Source organism: Protopterus annectens, chromosome 6.part0 (assembly GCF_019279795.1).
Source record: "Protopterus annectens isolate FY-2018-M chromosome 6.part0, PAN1.0, whole genome shotgun sequence".
NCBI lineage: Eukaryota > Metazoa > Chordata > Ceratodontiformes > Protopteridae > Protopterus > Protopterus annectens.
In genome coordinates, this window is record NC_056737.1 from 1,071,171,723 (window position 1) to 1,071,189,893 (window position 18,171).

Here is an 18,171-nt window from a genome sequence, read left to right on the forward strand (position 1 = left end):
CTGCAATCCTGAGCAAGCCAATCATATTATGTAAAATGATGGCATGTGGACCTGTCCCTGACTTGTGACAATAAGCCATACTAGTACTAATTTAGCTTAATTTAGTGTGTGGGGGAAGGGGTCACACCAGATACAGTTTTAGACCAATCAGTGTGACCAATATTCTAGCAAAATAATGTCATAATGGAGTTTATGCAGAATGACACACACTACCTACTTCAGCTACGTATGGAAGAGCAGGGTTTTGTTACATTGAAAACTTGCAGACTGAATTCTCGAGTGTTTCTGACTAGGTAAGAACAGTACGGGCAATGCACGCTAAGGTTACTGCCTGGCCCACTTCACCAAGACACAGTTGTAAAAGTAAACATACCATAACAATGGATGTTTGAATGATCACTCCTGCAGTAGCCTTAGCTATGTGGGTTATAACATGCCAAGGATATAACATCCAAAGTTTCAGGGCACCTGCCAAGTGCCCAAAACATTAGCTGAGCCGACAAAAAGATTCTGGCACCAAGCTATTCACAATTTTCATGCCAACAGACAGAGAAATGCTGAGCCCTGACAGGACAATGCTAGGAAAAAAAAAAATAACTGTTCACACTCTGGCATAAACAACATACCAAAAAACAAGGGGGGCTAGGAGGATGGGGAGATGGGGGGATGGAGGTCTGGAGGGATGCAGCAGCTACTGCAGCAGAGATCACTCGAACCACTGTTACGGTAAGTTTACTTACACATCTGTACTATGTTCAACATACTGATCACTGCTACAGTAGCCTTAGCCATGTGGGTACACTACCCTAGCTTACTACATCTGGGAGGTGAAGGATCCAGGAGCCCCTGGAGAATGGTCTTAGAAAAGCCTGTTGTAGACCTTGAGAAGGACTCAAGCTTGTTATGCCTTGTAAACATATAGTGTGTGTGTGTGTGTGTGTGTGTGTGTGTGTGTGTGTGTGTGTGTGTGTGTGTGTGTGTGTGTGTGTGTGTGTATCTATATCGATATATAAAGGTGGGGGGGCCAAGCTCCTGCTTCTATAATACTTCTGGAATCCAACTTTTCCAAAAGGACACAGATGAAGCCAAGGTTCTGGCAGAATAAGCATTGATCCTGCCTGGAATAGTTTTGTTGTGCTGAGTATAAGAAAAGGTAATAGCCTGAGACAATCATTTGGAAATAGTCTGTTTTGACACAGGTTGCCCCTTCTTGCCTTCCCAAGAAATGAACAACTGATCCAAAGATATGAAAGATTTAGTTTTGTCAAGATGGTAATCGAGTTGTCTGTAGACATTCAAGTTATGGAATATCCTTTCTCCATTATTTTTAGGTTCAGGAAAGAAAACAGGGACATGGACATGGGCAGCTTGGTTTAAAGTAAACTTGGATACAAGTTAAAGCATAAAAAAAGGATTAATTCTCAAAGAAGGCATGTCTCTGTGGAAAATGAGATACAGCTGACTCGTCATAAGAGCCTGTAACTCATATACCCTTCTTGCAGAGGTCAGAGCAATCAGTAAGACAGTTTTCCAAGTTAAGAACCTCTATTCAGCCAGATTAGCTGGTTCCAATGAAGCAAGAGTGGATCCCAGAACTCTGGATGAACAGGGATGTGATGGTAAGCATATTTTAAATCGAATGTTACCAGGAAACAAATGAAGTAGTAGTAACTGTTATCACAAACAGGATTAGGAGAGAAAGATCCAGAACTGGCCTCCAGGCATCATCTTTCTTTGGCAGTAAAAACATTCTTGAATAAAAACCTTTCCCAACCTGGGAAGGAGAAACTGGTTCTATCACTCCCTGAGACAAAATGTGTTAAAGGACAGGGGGAATAGAGGAGTCTGGTCTGGTAGTTGAGGAATTACCCCCTGAAAAGTTCCTGATTTTTTTATGACCCCCCCCCCCCCTGCCATTTATGTTTAAACTTATGTTTGCCCGCATTTTTGCTACAACTGTTTATTTTGCTTTTGCTGAAATTATATGAAGGGTTAGAAAATCCCTTAGAAAATTTGGAAAAAGAGAGCTGAAAAACCTTAAAGGAGTAAGTTCATACAGGGAACCTCTCAATACACTTTTTGATAACCTCTGCAGCAGAGGTACCAAAAACTAAATCTTTATCCAAAAAAGAATTTAAAATCTCATATTCACATGATCTGGGAGGTTCTGTTAATGCAGCCAGACAAACCTTCAGAAAATAGTACCTGTGGCCATAGCCTGGAAGAAGTATCAGCTGAGCCATACACACAATGTAAACAATGAGAAGTGACCAGTAAAAAGAAAGAAACTCAATTATTTAAAGAAGATTCTTCCTCACAAGAAGAAACTGAAGACAAAAGATTCCTCATACTTTAACATACGAGCCTGACAATTCAGAATCTTCCAGAAGCAGACACATTTTGCATACTTATCAAAAATCTTCTTATCCTTATCAGAATAAGAGGATCAGAATTAAGGAAATGTTTAGCAGCAATATGATTAACTAAAACTTTAGCTGCTGGGTCAGGTTTAAGATGAACATATAAAACCTTAAACGACTGAAGAATCTTTTCTGGGGCAGCAAGCTATCAGGAAGATTGCAGGTAGTGACATATCCTCCAAAGCTGAGAGAAATGAAGGGATGAGTGCAGGTTCTGGAAATTCCTTCTGTAATAGCTCATAGTATATTCTCAGAGATGAGGAACCTCAGTGTTCTCCCACTGCAAACACTGGCACAGTCTGGAAATAGTACCAGAGAAACAGAAACTTCCACAGAGAAAATTAGAAACTGCACTCTACTCTAAATCTGAATCAGAAATCTGAGGAAAACCCTGTATGTGTCTCTCCATCTTCCTGTCCAGATTCAGAATCTTGATTCTTTTCAGGAAAACAGGTACCCCTCTTTCTTTTACCTGAAACCACTTTATAAGACGGCTCAAAAGCCTGAATAAAGCCAAACCTAGCAAACTATTGCTGTCTAAGGAAATTTGAAGACGAGGAGGAGATACATGTTTAGTTTTCTGTTTCTTTTTGACAGGAAAAATGGGGACAACAGTATTAATTGTGGCGGCAGTTTCCACAGGAATGGGCACAACATTCTGACAAACCAGGGAAGCCTTTCCTGTCCCCTCTCTGAAGACCAATAACAGTGGCTGTCCCTTGCCCACTTAGGGAACTCCACTAGCAGCAGAAGACCTGGCTAACCCATGGTCCATAGTTGCTGTAGGTGCTACACCAGAGGGATCTGGGGTAAAAGATAAGTGGTCAGAGGTACAACAAAGTGCTACAGCAGAGTCATACACTTACAGCTGAGGTAAATTGCTAGCCTGCTGTGGTGGCAAAGGTCGATTGCTTAACTTTTTCTTTTTGTGGCTGGAAGAAGGACAGACTCTTAGTCCAGTAGATTGTTCCACGGTCAGATCGACAATGGTGCCTCCTTCCTGGGGAAAACATGCAGTATAATCTGGTAGGAATCTTTAAAAGTCACTTTTTCACACAAAAACACATTAAAACATTTTGCCAGCCCTACAAAGTAAAAGAAACAATTTGGCCACAAAAAAATTTTCAACTACTTTAAAAAAACTTTTAGTCTGACAGAAAAAAGTGCGTGCCTGTTAAAAAGTACAGTTAAGTCTAGTGACAGTACTTTAAAATACAAACTGCTAGCTTAAAAATAACTTTCTTAAACAGGAAAGTAAAATAAAACAATACATCTTTAATGTGGAAGGTTTTGTCTAAAGGGAATTTATCTGCCCAGCAAAAGAACAGCACAAGCCAGCCATCAGTCATCAAAATCCCATCAGAGGAGTGTTTTCTTTAATGGCAGGAACGGCTTGGCACCCAAACCTGTTTTTTTTTTTTTTAGTTGGCTCAGCTAAAGCTAGCGGTTTAGGCATGTGGAAGGTGCCCCCTGAAGCTTTGGAAGCTGGCAAGCTGTTACCTTCCTGACAGGATATACACCTTTATAGTTATAGTTACATCTAGTGCAAAAGTAATCAATATGATGAACATCCATCTATTTATATATAGATAGCTACATAAATGGATATTTCACTTAGTTATTTGTGACTACATTTCACAATGACATTTGCAGTTTTTTAACACTGTATGCCTAGTTAGACTCTCTGTTAACCTATCTAAATGTAAACGTGCTATCTTATTTTCTACTGTGGCTAAAAGGTTTTTTTTTGCATCAGTCCACTACTACAGTTAGTAGATATAAACACAAATAAAAATAAACTAAGTGGAGACTTCAATTTAATGCAAAACAATAGCACTGTTACTTAAGATGAGTGATCAGACATTGGGTCTTGAATGTACAGAACTGAAATTAGATCTTAAATGAACATTTGTCTGAAATCAGTGTTTGATGTGGGACCCTAAACCCCCATGACGAAGGCCTGTACCTCATCCATTGAGGTTACAATTATCTGCAGAAAAGGCAAACAGTTCTTATCAAGTACTTGTCTTTCATCTGCCTTTGCTGAATTAAAATGCAGTATTGAATTTGTCCGCTTTGCACAATTGTGTTTAATAAGCAGAAATGTTTCTCCATCATCTGAAAATAAAACCAGGTAAAGATGTGCCAAGACAGAAGAAAAAAAAAACAAGGGTATAATCATTATGATAATGAATAGTTTAGCATAATATAAAAGGGCAGAAGTGATAGCCAACACCATGCTGTAGTGTTAGCTAGAAAAGTGGATATGACAGGGGCTAAGGTAATCCTCCTGCTGTTCAACACCGGAAAACTCCAGTCCATTCCTGAAGATAAACAGAGAAAGGGAGATTATGTTGTTAGAAAGCAAGCAATGAGAAGTTACCACAATTGTAAAGGGCATCAACCACCTAGGGGATGGGGTAAGAATAAGGTATTGGCATGAGAGGTATAATATGGAACCACTGCATTACTGGGGCAAGTGGGAGAAGTGGATATGAAGAAAAGGGAAAGGAGACAATGACAGGGTAAAGAGAAATGACTCAAAAATTACTTACTGAAATGGTAATTCAGAGAGAGGGTGGTACAGGTCTGAACCACAAAGGCAGAGGTATCAGGGAGACTCTGGGTATCAATTTATGTGAAAGAAGGGAATATAATCCAGGTGGGGAGAGGGATACATAAATGACAACTAGGACATACTTCCTCATTTGACAAGCAACAAGCGTTGTTCCAGCATCAAGTACACATGTGCATTCAATAGCACACGTCAGACTGGCTCATTGTGATGAGGTCTACAAGTCAGACAAGAAGATGAGCAGATGAACCCTGACTAAGAATTTGCTGGGGGATTTTTTTCTTTTTTTTTCTGAACAAGACTGCAAAGTTGTTTTTCTTCTTATACAAAGCAGTAGAAGAATACAAAACCTGAATCAATATCAAAGACCCATGAAAACACAATCCACATGCTTCTCAAGCCCTAGAAATGGGATGTTTTAAGCCATTTGATAGAAACACCTTTGTGGAAAGAGGACACTTCAGGAGCAGCAGTAACTATATACATTGAGATCAACAAGATACAAGTATGCAAACCTTTAGGATACAAAACCAGCACATAGATCTCAGTTTAAAAGGTAGGTCATTGCGGTATAACCATTGTTTATGTCCAACCAAGATAATAATACTGTGCTAACAGTGTTTAAAAAAAGGGAATCTACATCCTAAAGAGTCGAGGCATATAAACACAGTAAAGGTGATAATGCAATGTCATTTTCTTTTTCTAAGAATTTAACTGCAACCTATAATTCTGGATGAAGGCTTTCTAAAGGAACAGCACTTTACAAGTACCCATTGATTTAATCCTACATGGAGTACTACAGCTTTGAAATAAAATAACTGGTCTCAGTTCTTTCCCAAGGGAAAGAAAGCCATAATTTTAAGATTATAGCCAGATAATTATTATATCAAATGTGCAGCTACTATCCCATAATTGTACATGTTCCAGCTTTGACACACTGCTTTTCTTTGAATACTAGAAACTAGCTACATGTTCACTGCCTTTCTCAACAGCAAATTATTAATAAAACAAATTTAAATCTTCTTAGGCAGCTGTCAGAGGAAACAGGAAAAGACCAATACTCTGCAGTCAAGACTTGCATTCTGAGTCCTTCATTTTTTTACTTTCCAAGCCAAAATAAAATATAGCAATGTAAGGTACTCACAAAGACATCCTTAATTTTGTCTTTGCAACTTATGGGTTATGCCAATACTTCTGGAACCTAAGCGGCACGTCTCCCTAAAAGCCGAAGACTCTGCAGCCAACTGTATGAGAACTGGCCACTAGGGGGCAGCTGATTCTGCATTACAGTCTGCAAGGGAAACAGAACTTTTTTTCCAACATTTTATTACATTTTTTCTTTTAAATTTCAGGGTAGTAATATGACAAAACAGAAAAAACAAATATAATGATATAAAATTGATGCAAAATCAACAGTGAATAAAAAAACTATATACAAGATCTACATTTTTTTTTTATAAAAATACAGTCTCAGGAAATAAGTATATAAAATATGAGGCAGATGCATGAAACGCTCTCATAAAGACTGTTAATGTACTTAAGTGTAAAGTAGGGTAGAAGGAGGTATGTATTACACATTACTGTTCATAAAGGAAAGCATATAACAAAAATGAATTAAAGTAACATGTTTAAAATAATATTCCATGCCTCCAATGGGATATAAAATTTGGGAGTTCTGAAGATGAGTTTGAAGGCTTTATGTTGTTTAGTTATTAAATCAGAGAACTCAAACCAATCAGCAGTTTCAAAACTGGATAGATTTAATTTTTTGAGTGGTAAGTGTACAATAGTAAATTGCCATATAACAGGTACCAGGGAAGTGGGAATGGAATTTTTGTTGGGCTTTCCCCCATATGTTTTTATATAGGGGCACTTCCAGAATATATGTAAAATATCAGAGTTTGAAAGACTACACTACAATTATTGGGGAAAGATTCATTGTAAAATGCTTTAGCTGGTGTGATGCAACCGTTATTTATGATCATGAATTGAGTATAGTAGAATTTTTTGAAAGAGATGTACTTGACAGCGAGTGTGATTAAAGGATTCTTTACATCATTATCTTTGGTTGATGGTTCAAGTTTGTGCCATTAATTGTTAAAATGAAATGAGTGATTACATTTTGCTTTTAGAAATAATTTATGTGCTAAAAGCAATAACTTTGGAGCTAAAAGGGTTTCAGAAAATTGTTTAAAAATATCAGTCTTATCTGGCCGTATATGATCTAAGTGATAATATACTTACTAGAGCTCTTTAACACCTATTAACGGTTAAAGAACATCTTTTATGGACATGAAGGAATTCATGTATATGAGACATAGAAGTGGAATTTAATGAGACTTTATCCCACATAATGCAGGAATTTAATAAAGGAAAAGAGTCAAGGTCAAGCTTACTGTTGTTTAACAAAATGTCAGGATTGTTATGAACAGGCTGGAAGAGGTTAGCTACCTCTTCTAGGTCTAAAATATTCATTGCTTGTTGAAAGTAGTCATTGCTTTAAATTTGTTTCTATTTTTAATTTTTTTCATACATATAATGTTTAATATATCCAGACTATATATGTAACCATTCTGAACCCTAAGTAGACTTGCTAGGATTGAAATTTATTGATTTAAAGAGGACAGATGCTCTAATGATTAAAGAGCAAATAAAAAGTTGGGTAATTTTATATTGCCATGGTCTTTAGGATGAGTTTATTATAATCAGCCTTGCTGATTTCTGGAACCATATGAATTTTGAAAGATTAATATATATAGTTCAAAACATAGTTAAAGGAACAGAGTTTACAGTAGATGTGAGAAAGAGAAGTCAGGGACAATATTCATTTTAACAATGGCTAACTTAGATAAGAAAGAGAAGTGGAATGACTGCCATCTTTTCATGTCATAAATAATGTTAGACAAGGTTTTTAAGAAACGTACGTGATGATTCAGATAAGGGTCTGATTAAACATTTATTTCTAAATATTTGTCTGTTTTAGGCCAATACCATCAAGTTCTGATAAGTTAATAGAGTAATTTCTTTCCGAAAGTTCAGTAAATATGAAGGATTTTTGTTATTTAAATTATAAATTTGCAAAATTAGAGAATTTGTGAATAATATTTATGATTCTTAGTATCTCTATATTGCAACAAGAGAGGGATTTAGTTATATCATCAGCAAAAGCAGTGAATGGAAAAGCAATACTGTAGTGGCCAGGGGTTAATAAATTCTTTGAATGGATTAGTGAGAAGGAGGTCTTTGATTTATAGATTAAATAGGTCCGAGGAAAGCAGACATTCCTGTCAAACAGGATTTTATAAGAATTGTTTTAGAAAGGTTCTTTTTAATTACAATATTAGTAGAAGGGTTGTCATAAATATTGTAATACATTTTATGAACTTTTCAAGGAGACCAAATCTGGAAAGGATATTGAAAAGGAACTGAATGTTTATATTATCAAAGGCTTTTGATGTGTCAATTGATAAAGCATAACTACTGGTTGTATAATTACTGTTAACTAGTTGGAGGGATTCAAAAGTTATAGTTTGAGCAGACGTTTGCCTCTGTATCAGAAAGCCTGATTGGAAAGGAGAAATTACAGTGGGTAACACAAGTTTTAATCTATTTGCAAATACTATAATATAAATCTTTATATCTAGACTAATTAGTGCAATTGGTCTATAGTATGTGGCTTCATATTTATCAGTTTAACTTTTGTGAATTAAAATGCTTTTGGCTCTAATTCATATAAAGGGTTAGAAATGTGAAATAAAATGTTTGATATCTGGTCATTAAAAAATTTGTAAAAATCATAAGCAAAATTGTCAGGTCCAGGTGCTTTACCACTTTTTAATGTATTTATAGCATCTTTAATTGTAACTGAATTGGATTTGGATAAGACTACCTGGTGATTTGAATTAATCTAGGGAAATGTAATATGGTCTAGGTATTTTTTTTAGTTAAGTTTAGTTATATTTATTAGTATTTCTAACAAAAAAAACTGATTATGTAAGAGGTGGTATGGCAAATTGCAATGTTAGCCTTGATTTTATGAATTTATGGGGGAGAATTTTGATCATTAATTTTGCTAATAATTTAGAAGGGAACTGAGCCCATTCATAATAATTAATATTTTGCTTTCATACAGACTTAGTTATGATAAGTAAAATGAGTTGTGTTTTCGGTTCTTTAATTTGAAGTTCTACGCTGTAGTCACAGTTTTACATTCAGCTATTTTCCAGAGATTTTATGTTGATTAGTAGAGCTTGTTCTTTCTGCTTCTGTACTCTTAACATTCAATGCTTTGCTAATATTCCTTGTAATTGAACTTAACACACTGTCCACAGTATGTCTAGTTTGTACTGGTAGGGAGTTTAGTTATATATTTGGATGAAACAATTATGAAGGGGTTGAGTTTATAAGTCTAAATTCAATTTTATTTGAATCCTAAAAATGGTTAAATATTGTACACGGATCATTAAGGAAGTTTATAACATATCTGAATAAATTGCATGATAGGAAGAAGTAATCAATTCTGACCCAGGATTTAGAAGACAGTGAACAAAAAGTAAAACTGAAATTCTAAGAGAAGGCAAATCTGAATGGGTCTGCAACTTCAAATTCAGTTTGTCTAATATCACCAGAGAAGCAATATCATTTTATATGTATGTTAAACAGATCTATCTTTAGCTGGATCAATTACCATGTTCCAATCACCTCCTGTGATAAAACAGCAGTCCTTAAACTTAGCTAGAACATTAAAGATATTTGCTATAAAGTCTAAATGTTTACTGCAGGGTGCAAAAAGATTAAATAAAATCTCCAGCTTGAGTAGAGAATTAAATTCACATTTGTATCACAATTTCACAGCAGAACTATAGCCTGAATTCAGTATGATTCCTGGAAAAGTATTTTTAATTAGAACAGCAACACCAGATTTGTGTGAATGTACCCCCTGTTAATTCTGAGTAAAGGATCCGTCCTTTGTGGAAAACAGATTTTCGATCATGTAATAAATGTGATTCTTAAATAAAAATAGTGGTAGTATTTGATTTATAAAATTAGTGAAGAAACAGCTTCCTTTTCTTGAGATTCTGGATACCTTTCAGGTTCCAGCTCTCAGCTGTAATATGCATATAAATAGCATCTGTCCAATAGATGCTGCCCAAAAGTAAACGATCTGAAAAGATAAATGACTACAGAAAGACAAAGTTAGAGTTACACAAGCATAAATGGATCAGGTTTTTCCAAGTACCTATAGGCCTAACTCTATCACACCTCACTGGAAAAGAAGTAATACAAGGAAAGCAATGGGAGACAGTTTTTATAGTAAACTAACTAAAACTATGGATAACCCTTAACACATTTAAAAGAACATACTTTAATCCTATAACTCTTGTTCTCGCTGATGTAATGAATTGCATCATATGCTTCCGACATTTAGACAGCTCATAACAGGAAAGATGAAACGGAATTAGTTAGGAAATGTACATATAAAAAAACTAACCATTAGATAACTTAGCTAAAATAATTCTTTATAAGTGTAGTAACTATAGAAGCTATAGTTACACTGTAAAGCAGCAAGTTAAAGATTAATACTGAAACATTAAGTGATTAAATAAGTATAATATCCATTAAGAAATGAGTCATCCAACAGCAGGAATTTGGCCTGTGATGCCAACTAACAGGTTAAATATCCAGAATACAGTTCCTGGTTGCTAGGAGACTGATCAATAGAAATAATCAAAAATAACAGCTTCTACTTGATGACTTGGCATCAACCACACTGATGACAAGCAGAATATAGGAAAATATTATACATTCATGTCACTCTGGTAAGAAACTGAATAGCTTTTAGAATATTGTTTTAAATTCAGAGTAGGAGTTTAGTTGATATTTGACATTTTTATAGCACAAGGATAACTTGGCAGGAAGTAGCATCTGGAATTTAATATTGTTTTAATAAGATAAAAACAAAGTGGTGAAATTTTTTGCCTAATTGTTGAGCACGGGAAGATCAAATGAAATGTTTTGTCCACGCCAAATAAACATCTCAGGTCTTTAAGATTATCTTTGTGTCCTGCCAGTTAAGTAGATACACATAAATCTGTCTTGCTGATCCATTTTGGGGATTTCCTTAGGGCTTGAAGAGCCCTTTCAATTATTACATTGCTGACATCATTATGGTTGTTTAGAAGTACAGCTAACACTTCCTTAATTACAAGAATAAGATCTGAGGTGTCTTGGCTTTCTAAAATAGCTCCAATAAGGAGATTGTTGTATCGACTTCTTGATTTCAGGTCCAGCAATTTGTCATGTAAGGATGAAAAGTCTTGTTTGAAGATCTACATATCTTTTTCCATATTTACTACTTTATCTTTGCAGACTGAGATGTAGTTTTTGAATAACTATTCTTTTTTAGAAGTAGCTTAATGTAGCATCAATTGTAGACAACTGGCTCAAGATATTGTCAATTGCAGATTGTATTGGTTGTACAGCACTCCATAGGAGGTTACTAGGCTAGCGTTCCTAGAGCCCTTACAAGCCTAGCCATGTTAATCCCAAGTTGCCCCATCTGTCCTTAAGTGAATATATTTTGCAGAGCTAATCTATGATCAACACCAACTCCTCCTGTCCATGAGGGACATGGGTGCCACCCCAGTGGTGAATTTGCGGTCTCCCATCCATTTGTCCAGGTTTTGCTTGAATAGGGTCAGTGAGGAACTCTGCTTCACATGAAATGGAAGTTTGTTCCAGAGGAGCGGCAGTCTCTGTGAGACATATTTGTCTCTTTAGCATGTTCTATTAATGCCACAGGCTAGGTTAAAATCCCTAGAGTGAGTGATTCTTGCGCCGTTAGATTTGTGTATGTGATGTATATCCATCAGGGCAGGGTCGGACACTGCCTTGCAAGTCAGGCACAAGTCTCCTCTCAGCAGCCTATATAGAGTACAGTGATATGGCTTTTAGTCTATGTACATCATGATTTGGAGGCCCTGTATGTTCTTGGTGAGGAACCTCTGTGGTCATTCCAGCTGCTGCAATTGTCAGTTGACAGACATGCAAAAGGGAGCAGTGCATGTAGTGCAAAGGCATTCTCAAGTTTTATCTTGATTTGAGACAACTTTCTATCGTCTTTAGTGTTACTTTTGTTGTGGTTTCTTTTTCAAGAGTTGTCATGGTTTAAATGTTTGTTTTTAGATGTCATTACATCCATAGAGTAGTTTTCTGTATGCATGTTTTAGGAAGGTATTTTTCTTGTGGATTAGTTGGATGAATATGCTTGGTAATTGCCCTTGATCAAAGTCTAAATTTACCAGTTCTCACTTTTGCTTCTGATAATGCTCTTAAAGTTGATTTATTGTTTTGTAGCCAAAACCATTGAGAGGTCTCAAAGGATTGTCACTCTTCATGCAGCAAGCTGCAGACAGTTAGGTGAGTTGTCAGCACTGAAAAGTGGCACATTAATACCTTATATTGAGAACAGTGAGGTATATGCTGCAGATATTCTTTGACAATTACATATCTTAGTAGCAGATGTTTAAAATATTGTGTTTCAAAGGAGGAGGATGGATGCATTAAAAGCATCTGGAGCTGTACTTGTCGCTCTGCTTATTCAACAGCAGCCATCTTGAATAAAGAACTTTCTTTTTTGCAGCTGTAGCCAGCCATCTTGGATACAGAACTTTCTTTTTTTCAGCTGTAGCCCCCCCCATAACTATTAAAACAGATTTTTATCCACCATAACAGACAAGCACCATAAGAATCATTCAATGTGACCTTAATAAAGAGGGTGGCAATATAACAGCTCTACAACGCCACTTACTTACAACCCATGGTACAACACAGAAAGGTTGTCTCTTAGAATAATGCAAGGAAAGTGAATAAATGTGAGGCAATATTAGTTGAAAATATACTGTGTTTCTAGGAAATGACAGTAGCCAAGATCCTGTTGGGGAGGGGTTGGGTGGGATAGAAACTTCAAATGAGACAGACTGATCATCTGATCTCACCATCTCATAATCATAGGAGGTTACTAGGCTAATGGCCCTCGGGCCCTTACAAGCATAGCCAAGAGTTTATCCCCAGAAAAGAAACCTCAGTCAGCACCTGTCACTCCTGTCAGTGTGGGACAAAGGTGGAACATCTGGGACAAATTTATGGTTTACCATCCACTCGTCAAGGTTGAGCTTGAAGAAGGTCAGCAAGGTACTCTGTTTGACGTATGGGAAGTCTATCCCAGAAACGGAACAGCCTCTGGGAGGCAAATCTGTCTCTCCAGCAGGTTTTGTTGAGGTTGCATATTAGATTTAGGCCTATCGAGTGGGTAATAAGCGAGGAGTTAGACTTTTGGATCTGGAGAATCTCTAGTAGGACAGAGTCCAATATTGCCTTGTAGGCAAGACACAGATCACCTCTGAGCAATCTGTATAATACCGAGTCAAGTGATAGTGATTTGAGCCTGTCCGCATAGGACAGGTGTTGGAGGCCATGGATTCTCTTTGTAAGGTATTTCTGTGGCCTTTCCAGTTGGTGCAGGTGTTTGGAGAGGTACATACCAAATGGGGCATTATACTCAATTATAGGTCTAATGAGGGAGGAGTACAGAGAAATAACAACCTCCTTTATTCTGGATGCAATCTCTTTACTTATGAGATGAACAAAGTAAAAGGCTTTTCTGACCACTGCCGCCACATGATGGTTGAATGTGAGATTGTTGTCAACCTGAGTACCCAGCTCTCTCACCACAGGTTGTGTGCTTAGGGGGTTGGCATTGATGTGGTAATCAGTAGGGGCCATGTTTTTGACGAATGGTATGATAATACCTTTTTTTTGTGCTTAACTTAAGGCCATGACTTTGGCACCAGTTATTTGTAGCTGTGAGACCCTCTTGCAGTATGTTAACATCATTTGAGGAGTCAATGGCAGCACCCAACTTACAGTCATCCACAAACTTGGTCAGCCACAGGCCCTTTTTGTCTTTGCCTGGATCTCTGAGAAGTGGATGGGGTCCCAGGACAGATCCCTAGGGAACACCACTAGTGACAGGTCTGCTGTTGGAGGTGGTGGCACCAATTTTGACCTTGTGGGACCTATCTGTGAGCCAGTTAGCCACACATCTGACGAGATAGGAATTTATGCCAAGTTGTGTTAGCTTTTTGATGATGCTGGGGGGGGGGGGTTGTGTCAAAGGCCTTGGCCAAGTCTCAAGGTAAGCTGCATGTACTGACTTTCCCTTATCCAAGGCCTGGATGACAGTCTCAAAGAAGTCAACCAAGTTAAATAGGCAAGATCTGCCCCTGATGAATCCGAATTGGGTGGCATTGAGTGTTTGGAGATTGCCTATGTCCTTGTTTGTGAGAGCCATAATAATACGCTCCATGCCTTTACAGATTAGACTTGTCAAGCTAATAGGGTGACAGTTTCCTGGGTCAGTAAGGGAACCACCTTTGTGCAAAGGGATGACAATGATGGTTCTCCACTCTGCTGGAATGAAGCCTGTAATTAGGCTGTGGTTGAAGTGTGCTCAATGGTGAAGCTAGTTCTTGCTGGAGATGGTTCAGAATACAACCTGTGATACTATCAGGTCCCATGGAAGCTATGTTCTTTGCCTTGAATAGGGTCTTTAACACTTGATCTACAGATATTTGAGGTATGGGACAAGTATTGGGGATGTTGACTGGGCCTTTGGGGGGCAATAAGGGGGTGAAGCTTGCAGGTTGGCTAAGTCGGCAGGATCAGTGTAAGTGGTACCATTAAGTACTAATTCAGAACAAACCTGGGCTTTGCCATGGAGGTTCCTAACATAACTGAAGAAGGACTTGTGGTTTCCCCTTTGTTTCGGAGGCTAGTTTCAACTCATAACTGGCTTTGGAGTTTTTCTCTAGTGATCTAATTTGCTTGTTGAGGTGGAGGAGGAAGTTTTTCCGATTTGGAATTTGTTCCTTTTTACTCTTGGAACCCAGTTTCTTCCTTCTGTTGTAAAGCCTGTTGAGAGAGGATGTCCACCAGACAGGTTTGTGTTTCCTTGAGGAGCAGGTTTTAGATCTTTCGGGTATGGTTGAGTCCATGCAGTTGTACAAGTGCTTGTATAGTGTACTGGCGTATTATTCAGCATAGTTGTCTGCATCCTCTGAGGGGGGGTGGTGGTGTGAAGCTGCTGATACCCTCCCTTAGGAGGTTGTAGTCAGCTTTTGAAAAGTTGTTTAGCCTGGTTATGGCTGGGGAGGGGATGGGTTGGATAGAAACTTCGAATGAGACAGACTGATCATCTGATCTTACCAGGGAAGACCATACTATGGGGGTGGTGCAGCGGTCGCCCATGTTGGTAAAAAACAAGTCTAATGTGTCATCTCCCCTTGTGGGGGATGAGACCAGCTGGTCTAGTGTGTTAAAGGTGATGAAGTCAAGGAATCGTGGGTGAGTGCATTAGTGCAGGAATAGTTTGCCCAGTTTATGGTGGGGTAGTTGAAGTCACCAAGGATCAGGGTATTAGGGGGTACCTTGATTTAGTCAAGCAGGTCCAGGTAGGAGGAGTAGGAGTCCTGAGACATGGGGGGGGGGGTCTATAGCTGGCTATAACTTGGATGGGTGTCTTGCCAACTGTCAGTTGCACCTGGAGTAATTCCAGTGCATCATGCTGGTAAACTAGTCTGGAGCTGTGCCTGTCTTTAATGAAGATAGAGACTACACCATCCTTAGTCTTTCTGACCTCATTTTGAGGTCAGAATGTGTGGAATGAGGTTTAGCCTGGTAAGGCATGGGTGCTCTCCGCAGCCTTGAACCAAGTTTCCATGACTGCACAAACATCAGCATCTTCCAGTGTGAAGGGAGCCATTGAGCAGCATGACCTTCAATTTGCTTTTTGACAGATCTTTTATGTTGGAAGATTTGTCTTTGGGACATAGCCTAAAAAAGGCACAATGGGAAAGGCAAGAGCCTTGGCCAAGATCCGGAACCCAGGGGTGACAGGTGGAGGCCATCTCTGGCAAAGCATCGAGGCCTGTCAACCCAGGCATACTGATACTGGATCCCCTTGGAAAGACACTAGAAACTAAACCAATTGTTGAAGTCAATCATTTTTTGTTGGTACTGTGGTATCATTCTTGGTGAAGGTAGGATGCTGCTTAAAGCTAGCGTCATAACTGCCTGGAGCACATACTCTGAGAGCTCAATCATGTCTTTCTTTTTATAGTTTAGGGAGGTACGTCTCAATTCATTCAAACCAACATGGACAATGACAGAGACATACTTGTACCTGTTGTGGAGAGACTTAAATGCATGCGTGATGTGGCAGATTCTAGCGCCTGACAAACAGCTGACCGTGACCTTCTCCTTGTTGTGCCTGGTGAGGAGGACATCAGTGTGTCTCACTACTGACTCGCCAATGACTAGTATATGTTTAGTTTATTGTTATGCCTAATGGGCTGTGTTTGTGAGCTACTGGTGTGTTGACTACTGTATGTGATGTGATTGGTGTTGTGTGGAATGTTTGTGAGTGTGTTTTGGATGTCTCTGTTGTTTAGGTAAGTTTTTGTTGAGGACCCTTGCATAGGTAGATGTGTGACTGTGATGTGGGTGGTGTGGTGCTTGTACTGGCAATCTCCTCTTTGTCAGGAGTACTGACTGTGGTGTGAGAGAGCATGGATTCCAGCTTACTGATGTAGATGCATCTCTCGCAAGTAGAAGAATCATGTGCTAAGAGAAGGGAAGTGTCTGTGAACATGAGGCATTTGTTACATTGTCTCAGTAAGCCCATGTCGATCAGGCTGGCAGGGGAAACTAATGGGAACTGTCTAGACATAATGCTCTGAATACTTGGCGGACTTATGGAGAGCAGGGTTTGATAAAGGTTTGTCCACAAAAACCCTAAATCTAAAATAGCTGGCCTGAAGCACAAGTGCTAAAACTAAAACTAAGATGCTTAAGACAGCAGGTAAATTTAATCAGGCTACCAACAAGCAGTAATAAGTGCAGAATATTAGCATTTGAACACCTAAGAGCACACAGAACAGCAAACTAAGATAATAAAGAAGGTAGAAGACAGTTACAGTAAGAGCAGCTGAATAAAGTATAAATAGTTTTTTTTTATTTAGTAAAGAGGGAGGGAACATAGCAAGATTAAGAGAATACAGGGGTTGTCTTTCCCAAATGCTCTCTCTATACACAGTGGATAGAGCTGAAGAGATGGGACTGGTAGGATTGTCTGAAATCAAAATATGATCTCACTGTACTCAGTTGAGTGAACAAATGAGATGGGCCCCGGAGGAGTGTCCCAACACAAATTTACAGCAGGGTCAGACAATCCCAAAACCACCAAGATTAACACCACAACAAGAACAGGGAGGGTGCGAAACAAACTGCAGAGAGACAGAATGACCACACAATATTCAATTAATATTCAATAAAACAAACAAAATGCACTACTATCTGAAACAATGTAAGTGCAGAAAAAACTGCACTTAAAATCAGCATGTCCATCCAGTTGAATGCAGGTAAGTTGCAGCCAGCCAAACAGCTAAGATATTGAGCAGAAATAAATACACAGAGATGTGACTAACACTTATAAGGCAAAGAGAAACCGCCTAGGCTAAGAGTTAAACACAGAACTTCAAAGAAGTGAAACAACCCCCAATGAAACCAGGTGGCTACATTTCTAGCAAGCTAGCTGCAGAGAGAAAGAGAAACCACAATATTCAATTAATATTCAATGAAACAAATAAAATGCAGCAATATCTGAAACAATGCAAGTGCAGAAAAAAAGTGTACTTAAATCAGCTTGTACGTCCAGTTGATTGCAGGTAGATCGCAGCCAGCCAAACGGCTCAGATATTGAGCTGAAATACACACATCTACTCCATGCTATCACCTATCTAAACAAGTTAAACAAGCAGTAAACCACCTCAAAATCTACGCCATAGTCATATGTATCTTCATCCGTAACAAGCAAGACACCACTTTAAGAAAATGGGGTTCATGGCATGAACGAAAACCAAGTAAACAGGAAAGAATTATTTATCAACTGCTATGGCAAGTATGTCACACAACTGTAGCATAAAGAAAACTTTTTTTAACCTTTATAATCTGTAAGTAGAATTCCAAGCTACATGTTACAAATGGGGGTGGAGGTCTCCAAGAACATATCCTTAAATGACTGCTACAGAAATACCTCTTGCTCTGGACTGGCAATCA

General features: G+C 38.3%; 1 protein-coding gene across 3 annotated transcripts in view; it reads right to left on the minus strand.

Annotated features, from left to right (window-relative positions):
- The window catches only part of EFCAB11 (EF-hand calcium binding domain 11), a 1,456,165-nt gene that overhangs the window by 1,212,252 nt on the left and 225,742 nt on the right, over positions 1-18,171 (minus strand). The window lies entirely within an intron of this gene.